At 34.3% G+C, this 10337-nt stretch overlaps 1 pseudogene; it reads right to left on the minus strand.

Moving 5' to 3' along the window:
- Nucleotides 1–894: 894 nt before the first annotated feature.
- Nucleotides 895–10337, minus strand: part of LOC111411296 — a 67696-nt pseudogene continuing 58253 nt past the window's right edge.

A 10337-nucleotide genomic window follows, 5' to 3' on the forward strand; every position in this document is an offset into this window, starting at 1 on the left:
ACAAACTGATAATAAAGCCTCCATTCGGAAATTTTTTTAAAATCATTTATAATGGTCAAACTTCATTTTCAACCATACATATCAATTGACCTACAATTAGTATCTACTCATTCACTACTAATTCCTGTCTATTTATAAATTAAACCGTTTATAAATTCTTCCAAAATGAATAAGTTGAAAAAGTTACATTAGTTGATAAATGGTCGAGTTGATTAAGTTACATAAGAATCAGTTGGCAGTGATAATAAAATACACGAATTGCTTAGGCCCATCTGGGACAGATTGTTGTGGATCTAATTAAAAATGAAAAAAGAAAAAATTACTATTTGAGTAAGATACTTGGTTAATAATACACATAAAAACGACTATTAAAATAATCAAACTGGAAAGTTCAAGAATAGAAGGTTATGTTTATTATATTTGAGTATCAAAATAATCATAATTGGGATCATGACCTTTTTATCAAAATAAGTGAACTTTTTTACTTAAGGTTTTTGGTCAAATGAAAACGAGAACTGAATGATGTTTATCAAAGAAAAGAGCAAGAGGGACTGACTAGAGGGCCATCAACCAACTCATAAGAATAAACATACCTTTGTTCAAAATCTTGGTAAACTTTTCCGTTGATCTTTTCAATTTTGTGTATCATCTGAAGAATAAACAACACCAAGAACAGGAATGCCACAAATTTTGAAAAGAATAAAGGGGAAGGAGAAAGAAAAAATAAAAAAGCTCTAACAACCATAGTCCAAAAAACAATTTCAGCAAAGTTCTTCTCGATGGAGCTTAAAGCAAAAATTTAGTAATTTGCTTCCAAAGCATCAGAACCATTTTGAAGGTTTGATATCGATTATGTGAACTGTTCGATAAATAAGGAAGAAAATGAAGTTATTATTATTCAGCAGCTGCACTTGCAGCACTCAGGTCTACTGACAAATAGAGAACTAGAACCAAAAAAAAAAAAGGCAAATAAATATATAAACAGTAAATATCAAATTTCTCTAAGTTATATACACTTTCTTCATGTAGATTTCATGACTCATATACCCATCAGTTACCTGTTGGAAAAATTCCAACGCATGGGGACACACACACATATATTAAAATGTGTTGTGCTAGTTTAAAGCTTAGTGAATAAAGTAATCCGTTAAAGTCAATTTCTGGACTAAAGGGTATTAAATGTCATGAAAATGAAGTGTAGAGTCCAGAAAATGTTATTTTAAATTAATGAGGGGCCAATTTGAAATAACACAAAATTAATAACTGCTTAATATAGTTATTTATTCTGGGGTCATGGTCCCAATTGTACGTGATTTTTCATATCTCTCTACATCCCCATAACAGAGAAAAAAATTCAAAGCAATTACATAACAATTGGAAGATCTTAATTATTTTTGTTCTTTGTGCAGCTAATTCATCTGTTACTACTATATCTGCCAATATTAATTCGATTTACAAATTTCAAGGGTTGAAAAGAGAACATATTGATTGCTCTTAACTGCATGGATCTTGACTTTGCACTTCGGATTGAGGAACCCACACTTCTTATGGAAGAAAGTTCACTTGATGAAAAGAGGAACTTTGAGAAGTGGGATCGCTAAAATTACATGAGTCTAATGATCATTAAGCGCGGCATTATGAAAGCCTTTAGAGGTGCAGTATCCAAAGGGGTAACAAATGTCAAAGAGTTCCTTGCAGAAATTGAGAAGCATTTTGCGAAAAATGATAAGGCTGAAACTAGCATGCTTTTGTAAAGCTTGATTTCAATGAAGTATAAAGGCAAGAAAAACATAAAGGAGTACATCAGGGGGATGTCTCACATTGCTTTTAAGCTTAAAAGGCTAAAGCTTGAGCTATATGATGACTTACTGGTACATTTGGTATTGATCTCGCTTCCTGCATAGTTCAGTCAATTTAAGGTCAATTATAACTGTTAAAAAGAGAAAGAGTCTATAAATGAGCTCATTTCATATTATGCACAAGAGGAAGAAAGGTTGAAGCAAGAAAGAACTGAAAGCGCTCACTTGATAAGTACTTCTAAGGATAAGAGCAAGAAAATAAAGAAAGAATATGAATCTATTCCTACGGGTCCAGCACAAAAGAAACGGAAGGAACATAAATGAACTTGTTTCTTTTGCAATAAGACTGGAAATATGAAGAAAGATTATACCAAATGTCACGCATGGCGTGCAAAGGAAAGTACAACTCTTACTTTGGTCTGTTCTGAAAATAATTTTGCTCCAGTACCTAGAAACACTTGGTGGATAGATTCTGGTGCTACTACTCACATAAGTGTTTCTATGTAGGGCTGCCAGAGCTATCGAAAGTCAAGTTATGGTGAAAGATACATCTATGTAGATGATGGCAAATCGGTTGAAGTTGATGTAATAGGCACTTTTAGGTTATAATTAGGAACTGGTTATTATTCATATTTGAAAGACACTTTTGTTGTACAATCTTTTAGACAGAAATTGATTTTCGTTTGTTCGTTGGACAAATCTGGATACTATTGTTCATTTGGAAACATTCAGTTTAGTCTTTCATTAAATTCTTATCTTATTGGTAATGGTTTGTTATCTGCATATGATAACCTATATTTGCTTGATATTATTGTATCATATAACGAGATCTTGCATGTGGAATCAAGTGATACTAAACGCAAATTAAATAAAGAAAATTCTGCAAAATTATAACACAAGTGCTTAGGTCATATCTTAAAAGCTAGAGTTGAAGGACTTGTATCAGATGATATTTTGTTTTTCCTTGACTTTATGGATTTTAATGTATGTATTGATTGTATCACGGGAAACCAGATCAAAACAAGGAGATTAGGTGCTAATAGAACTTCGAATGTCTTAGAATTGATACACACAGATATTTGTGGACTATTTCCTACGACTTCTTGGAATGGTCAACAATATTTTATATCATTCATGGACGATTACTCACGATATTGGTACATATATCTCATCCATAAAAAGTCTGAGTTGTTGGACGTGTTCAAGCTTTTAAATTTGAGATTGAGAATCAACTCAATAAAAGAATAAAGAGCGTTAGATCTGACCTTGGTGGTGAGTACTAGGCAGACATGACAGTTCAAATGAACGTCTATGACCATTTGCTAAACACCTAGAGGAATGTGAAATCACCATACCAGGATCACCTAGATGAATGGTATAGCTGAAAGATGAAACAGGACTCTTAAGGATATGGTAAAGAGTATGATAAATCATTCCACCTTACCAAAATCACTCTAAGAAGAGGCCTTAAAGATTGCAACTTATATTCTGAATAGAGTGCCAACTAAGGCTACTGTTAAAACACCTTATGAACTTTTGACAGGCAGAAAGCCTAATCTAAAGCATTTTCGTATTTGGTGATGTCCAACTAAGGCTAGACATTTTAGGTCACACAAAAAAAAAAATTAGACTCCAAAATAATGAGTAGCTGTTTTATTGGTTAATTTGAGTGATCTATGGGCTATAAATTTTATGATCCATCTCTTAAGTCAATTTTTGAAACAGGACTGCAACACTTTTTGAGGATGTTGAGTTTAGGAGGAAAAATAAAGTTAGAGACATTGTCTTTGAGGAAGAAGTTGAGGAATGATTGGTTTCAATTCGTACTATTATTTTTGACAATGTACATGTTTCTATACCTATCATTGATTAAGAAGTATATCCAGAACCCCAAAAAAACAATGTTGAAGAACCTCCCATCCAAAATGAGGTAATTATTTCAAAAGTACAAACTCAACAACCTCAAAAACCAATACCATTAAGGAGATCCATATGAGAAAGGAAAAGTGCTATTTCGAATGATTTTACAGTATTTCTCCAAGGACATGAGAAAAATAATGGAATGGTGAAAGATGATCCAATCAATTTTCATCAGGCCATGTAGGGTTACAACTCTCAAAAGTGGATTGATACCATGAATGAGGAGTAAAAGTCTATGCAAGACAACAGAGTTTGGGATCTTGTCTCGTTACCAGAATGTGTGAAGCCCATTGGTTGGAAATGGATTTTTAAAACCAATGGGGACTAGAAAGATAATGGGGAAAGATATAAGGCTCGTCTTGTGGCTAAAGGCTTTCTCGAAAAGGAAGGCATCGACTTCAAAAAGAATTTCTCTCCAGTTTCAACGAAAGACTATTTTAGGACAATTATGGCACTTGTTACGCACTTTGACCTTGAGTTACATCAAATGGATGTTAAGACAGAGTTTCTCAATAGCGACATTGCTGAGATGATCTATATGGTGCAACCAGAAAACTTTGTGTCAGGAGACTCGAAGAATATGATTTGCAAATTAAAGAAATCCATCTATAAACTCAAGCAAGGTTCCCATCAATGGTACCACAAATTTCATCAAGTAATTATCTCATTTGATTTTGAGATGAATGCCGTTGATGATTGTGTGTATCACAAGTTTAGTGGGAGTAAGCATCTTTTCCTAGTTTTGTATATTGATGACATACTGCTTGCCACTAATGATATAGGCATGTTGCACAAAATCAAGAGATTTTTATCAAGGAATTTTGAGATAAAAGATCTTAGTGATGCCTATTTTGTATTAGGGATTCAGATACATCGGGATTACTCTCGAGGTATTCTTAGATTGTCATGAAAGAGCTATATAGATAAAGTACTTGAAAGGTTTGGTGTGCAAGACTGTAAACTAGGTGATGCCCTTGTCGCTAAGGGAGAAAAATTTAGTTTCAAACAATGCCCGCAAAATGACCTTGAAGTTAAGAAAATGCAAAAGATTTCTTATGCATCAGCTATTGAGAGTCTAATGTATGCTCAAGTTTTTCCACGTCCAGACATAACATTCATTTTTGAAATGTTAGGCAGATATTTAAACAACCTTAGGATAGATCATTAGAAGACAACCAAAAGGGTTATGAGGTATTTAAAGAAAACAAAGGATTACATGTTCACATATAACAAATCGAATAAGCTAAAGATTGCAGGGTACCCGGATTCTGATTTTGTTGTGTGCCAAGGTAGTAGGAGATCCACACCAAGCTATATCTATCAACTAGCTGGAGGTGCTATTTCCTGGAAGAGTGTCAAGCAGACACTCATAACTTTTTCTACCATGGTAGTAGAGTTTGTAGTGTGCTATGAGGCATCTAACCATGGAATATGGCTGCGAAATTTTGTCACTGAGCTGTGTATTCTGAATGGCATAGAAAGACCGGTAAAGTTATATTGTATTTCTTGAGGATAACATGTTTTAGTGGGAGTTGTATTCTCATTTATGTTTAGGTTTATGGACATATTTGTGTATTTTGATATTTTTCTATATAGAAATGAAGTATTCAGTTCATTCCACTCTATTATTATGTTTGTATTGATCTCACTTAAGAAATAAGGTTGGACTAGTTGGAAATAGACATGTTTGGGTCACATAAAATGTAGTTTCCATGCTAGACTCCCATGATTGATCTATGTCATTTGGTTGTATGAGTGTATGTGACCATTGATGGATTTAATCATACTAAATGAGACAAAAATCGCTTTAATCCTACATTAATATAACCGATGGACGAAATTGTTTGGAAATACCCTTAATAATGATAAAAGAATCTTGAGCTCATAAATCTGAGCACATTTGTACTATTACATGTATGGTCCAGTGAGAGATTATTGGAAAAATTTCCAACGTATGAGACCACACATGTATGTATGTACGTGTGTGTGTATATATATATATATATATATATATATATATATATATCTGTGTGTGTGTGTGTGTGCTATTTTAGGGCTTATTCAATAAAGTAATCCGTTAAAGTCAATTTTTGGACTAACGTGTATAAAATGTCATGGGAATAGAGTATAGAGATCGGACGATGTTATTTTAAATTAATGAGGGGCCAATTTGAAATAAAACAAAATTAATAATTGCTTAATGTAGTTATTTATCATGGGGTCTTGGTCCCCAATTATATGTGATTTTTCATATCTCTCTGCATCCCCATTAATAGAGAAGAAAATTCAAAGAAATTACGTAACAATTGTAGGATCTTAACCCATTCAGAATATTAACAACTAAGGATCAAGGTCCATTTCCGCTTTTTTAATGTTCTCTTTGATTTCAACATGGAGTATTTATGTGATTTTGTGAAAGGATTTGATAAATTTTTGGTTCCTTTCAATTCCTACATTAGATTTCCAGTTATCTTGGTGTATATGGCTAGAATATATGTTACAGTGGACTAGAAGTGTGTCATTGCATCATAACTCTGCAACAAATGATAAAAAGCATAAAGTGATTGGTGCAAAACAATGTCAAAGGTATAATGAAGATGGATATTACAAGTTTTCTTCCACACATCCATCTGTCTTATCTCAAAAAATGCTAGGGCTGCCTAACACATAGATATGAATTCCCAATATAACCCTATCATAAAGTCGATCCGCAGTTCAAGAGATAAGTGACTAATATAATTAGGCTTCACAAAGTCAATATATCCCTATGATTAAAGGTTGATAAGCAATTCAAGAGATAAGTAAACAATACAATTAGACTCTACAGAGTCCAACAATTACTATATTTATACTATAAGAGTAGCACAAATGAACAACATCCAATTCTCACTTGCAAAGATTCATATGTTAATATAGACAGAAGCATGTATACTTACCCTGGAAATGAAACAATTGTCACCATCACTATTATTAGAGGGTACAAATCTGTCATAAGTCTTGTAAAAAAATCTCGTCAACTGGTCCAAGGAGGTCTACTCCAACCTTTAGTTCAACTTTGGGGTTGTTTGTCTCTGTTTCTACTGAAACAAAGGCAATATATTTTCCTTTTGGTGCCACATTGTGTGCATAAGAGCAGCAGACCATAGACCTTTTGTAAATAAACAATTATGTCTTTGAGGATATCTTGACTAATTATTTAAAAATGATCTCTCTTGTAGTCCAAATGAAAAATATCTGCTCAAATATTAGAAATATTCATCATGGCAGCAATACATAATAACTTTCTACAAATGTCTTGAGACAGACAGGTATAGGAGGTCCACATGATGATACTGCAGAACACACAAATAAATGCCCTTAGTCTGGATCATCTTCGTCAATTTAAAATTTCTACTTCAGGCATTTTACTTTTTATTGTTTCTCTAGGTTTTTTATGTACACTCCCCTCACATGAGGGGAGGGGCCCATGCCCAATTAATGTGTGAGCCCCATCCCCTATAAGGGGGCTGTACACTGAGCTGTAAAGCTCAGTGTACATGTAGCAGCCTCCAGTGAATATTATTTTGTATATATCTTCACAAACATGTATCTACGCTACTGTACAAAGAGCGTGGCCATAGTATATGTAAGAATTTTAAAATGCACATATGATATATACATTCTCCATAATAAAAAGGGAAGAAATGATATATAAGGTAATAAAATGTGCACATTATTTATCACCAACCAAGCCTCATCTAGTATGCACATATCAGGAGGAAATCCCCCCAATGGTCACTGAATTTTGCAAAAAATCCCTTAGGTGGTCACCGAACTTCAATACATCCCTAAATAGTCACTAAACTTTTTCGAAGTCCCCACAAGTGGTTACCGAACTTCAAAATGTCCCTGAATGGTCACTAAACTTCGCAAAAAGTCCCTAGGAGGTCACTAAACTAGTAATGTATGGGGGTCCCAATTTGCAACATTGAGTGACCTCTCTGGAGGACTTCGCCAAAGTTCAGTTATCATTTAGAGACGTTTTGAAGTTCAGTGACCTCTTGGGGGGATTTTGGCCAAGTTCAGTAACTATTTAGGGACGTATTGAAGTTTGGTGAGCTTCTAGGAGATTTTCTGTAAAGTTCAATAACCATTGTGGAGATTTCCTCCACATATCAACATATAACCATACATATTACAAGTAGCACTAAAAGGTTCGGTTATGTATATGTCTAACACTTAGACAAAAAGTGGTAAATATTGTTGAGTGGAAGATGATGATCACCAAGGCTTGAACTGGGCTTAGTTTTTTTCCCAGTCAACACCACAAGCAAAACAACCATAAATCTCCTTCACAGCCTCTCCCACTTACGGTTGCTACAGTTACCCACTTAGAGAACCACAAAGGGGAATGAAATCACAATGAGAACAACCACAGAGGTAGCAAAATGAGTGAACAGATTCGAGGCAAAGAGATCACAAAAGAGGCAGCTGGTTTTTCTCGCACAAAGAGAGACTGCGACAAGGAAAATATAACCAAAGCAATGGGACAATTAAGGTAAGTAGAGATAGGGTATGGTAATGGGTCAAAAGGAGACCTAACACATAGTTAAATGGACCGTTAAGTATGTTACACTTTATTTAGCCATCCAGGTAAGTGAGATGGGCCATGAGTGGCAAAAATGAGTGAATAGAATCGAGGCAGAGAGATCACAAAAGAGGCGGCTGGTTTTTCTCGCACAAAGAGAGACCGCGACAAGGAAAATATAACCAAAGCAATGGGACAATTAAGGTAAGTAGGGATATGGTATGGTAATGGGTCAAAAGGAGACCTAACACATAGTTAAATGGACCACTAAGTACGTTACACTTTATTTAGCCATCCAGGTAAGTGAGATGGGCCATGAGTGGCACTAATTTAAATTAGGCTACATCTAATGGCCCAAAACAAATTTGGGGTTGGATCATTTCGTTTGAGGCGTCGGTATAACGTTCAGTCATTTGGTCAATGTTGACTGAAAAAATAAACCGAGATCACGTCATTTGACAACAATTTGCCTAAGAAATATAAGGAAATTGTGATACCATCTAGTTAGACATATGTATCAATTAACCTTCATTTTATCACTTAACAAATTACCATAAATTCACATTTGAGCATAAGATTGTTGGAAAACAAGTTCAATTATCTTAGCATTCTTAGTTGCCTCCACAATCTAACAAAAAAGGTACTTTAACAATTGACAACTTTTTATTATAGGGAACATTCATTGATCAAGCAATGATGGTGCTAGAATAAAGGACTTAAATTTACCTAGAAATAGTAATGTCTAATGGACAATTTTCTGGTCAATCCATTTCAATTATTATTAGACACAAAATGGTATTTTACAAAAGAAGAAAAGAATATACGGTTGGCCGACTAATAGTCTAACTGTCTAATTGAAAAGTCGATTGATACCAATATTAATCAAGATTCTAAAAAACACAATCATAAACAGAAAATAAAGTGCAGGAAATAAAAATGAACACAAGGATTTTTTCGGCCGAAACCCCAAAGGTTCGACGACCACTTCTAATGCCTAATCCCCTATTGAGCATCCATTGAAATGGATAAAGCTCGGTTTCACTATAAAACTCCAAAATTAGGCACCAAAAATTACAAGAATGTTCCAGCAATTACAAGAAATAAAGTCACCAAGACTTATCTTTAAAATGAAGCACAAATCAAGCCTCACTCCACTAAGGAATCAAGAAACCCAGATCACACAGGTCACAAAAACAAATTGCCCCCTTCGAACCATAGAAGAATGAGTGCTAATACACAGTGTATCACTTTCTACCGAGAGACTATACACAAAATCACAAAGATTTCACAGAAATTTGAACTTCCAACATGAATCACGCAGATTCGTACACCATACCCAAAAACCCAGTATATTAACACAAGTAAATGGAGTAGAACTTCATCATCCCTCAAGTATACACCTGAGAATCACTCAAAAATGGCTTGAATATATGAAGAAGAGGGATTTCATACATAGAGAAGAAGAGAGATGAAGAGGCGAACCCAAACCCTAGAGAAAATCTCTCAAATCTGAAAATGTAAGAATAAAGTCTCTCTCTCCAATCTAAAAAATCACGTTCCCAGTAGAGAATCACAAGATTTCATGATTAGAAGTCTCTAGAATCTGATCGGATGGTCATCATGATGACAGGTGTCGAAATCTTGTTAATTGGCACAACTAATAGAGTTGTCATTTTGAAAAGACGTTTTTCTCCACAGATTTTTGGAAGCACACTTGACAAAATAAAAATCAGCAGTTTGAATTCTCAACACTAACTTTACGTGGAAGCGTTCAAATAATTTTTTTAATCTTGATTCAACAAAGAGAAAGTTCTTCCTTTCATAACGGTGGTTTCAGAGAAATTCAAAATTTCCGTAATAGGATAAAAACTCTTTTGGTCACCAAACTTTAATATGTTCTTCAGTCATTGTACTTATTTTAGCATAAATGGTTATTGAACTTATAAAGTTGTTCCAATTAAGTCACTAGCTATGAATCCATTAGTTAAATTTAACACATTTGGGGATGTGCCTACAAATTCGATCTCGCTACATTGATATTAAATTTGACA

This window comes from Olea europaea, chromosome 15 (genome assembly GCF_002742605.1).
Source record: "Olea europaea var. sylvestris chromosome 15, O_europaea_v1, whole genome shotgun sequence".
Classification (NCBI taxonomy): Eukaryota; Viridiplantae; Streptophyta; class Magnoliopsida; order Lamiales; family Oleaceae; genus Olea; species Olea europaea.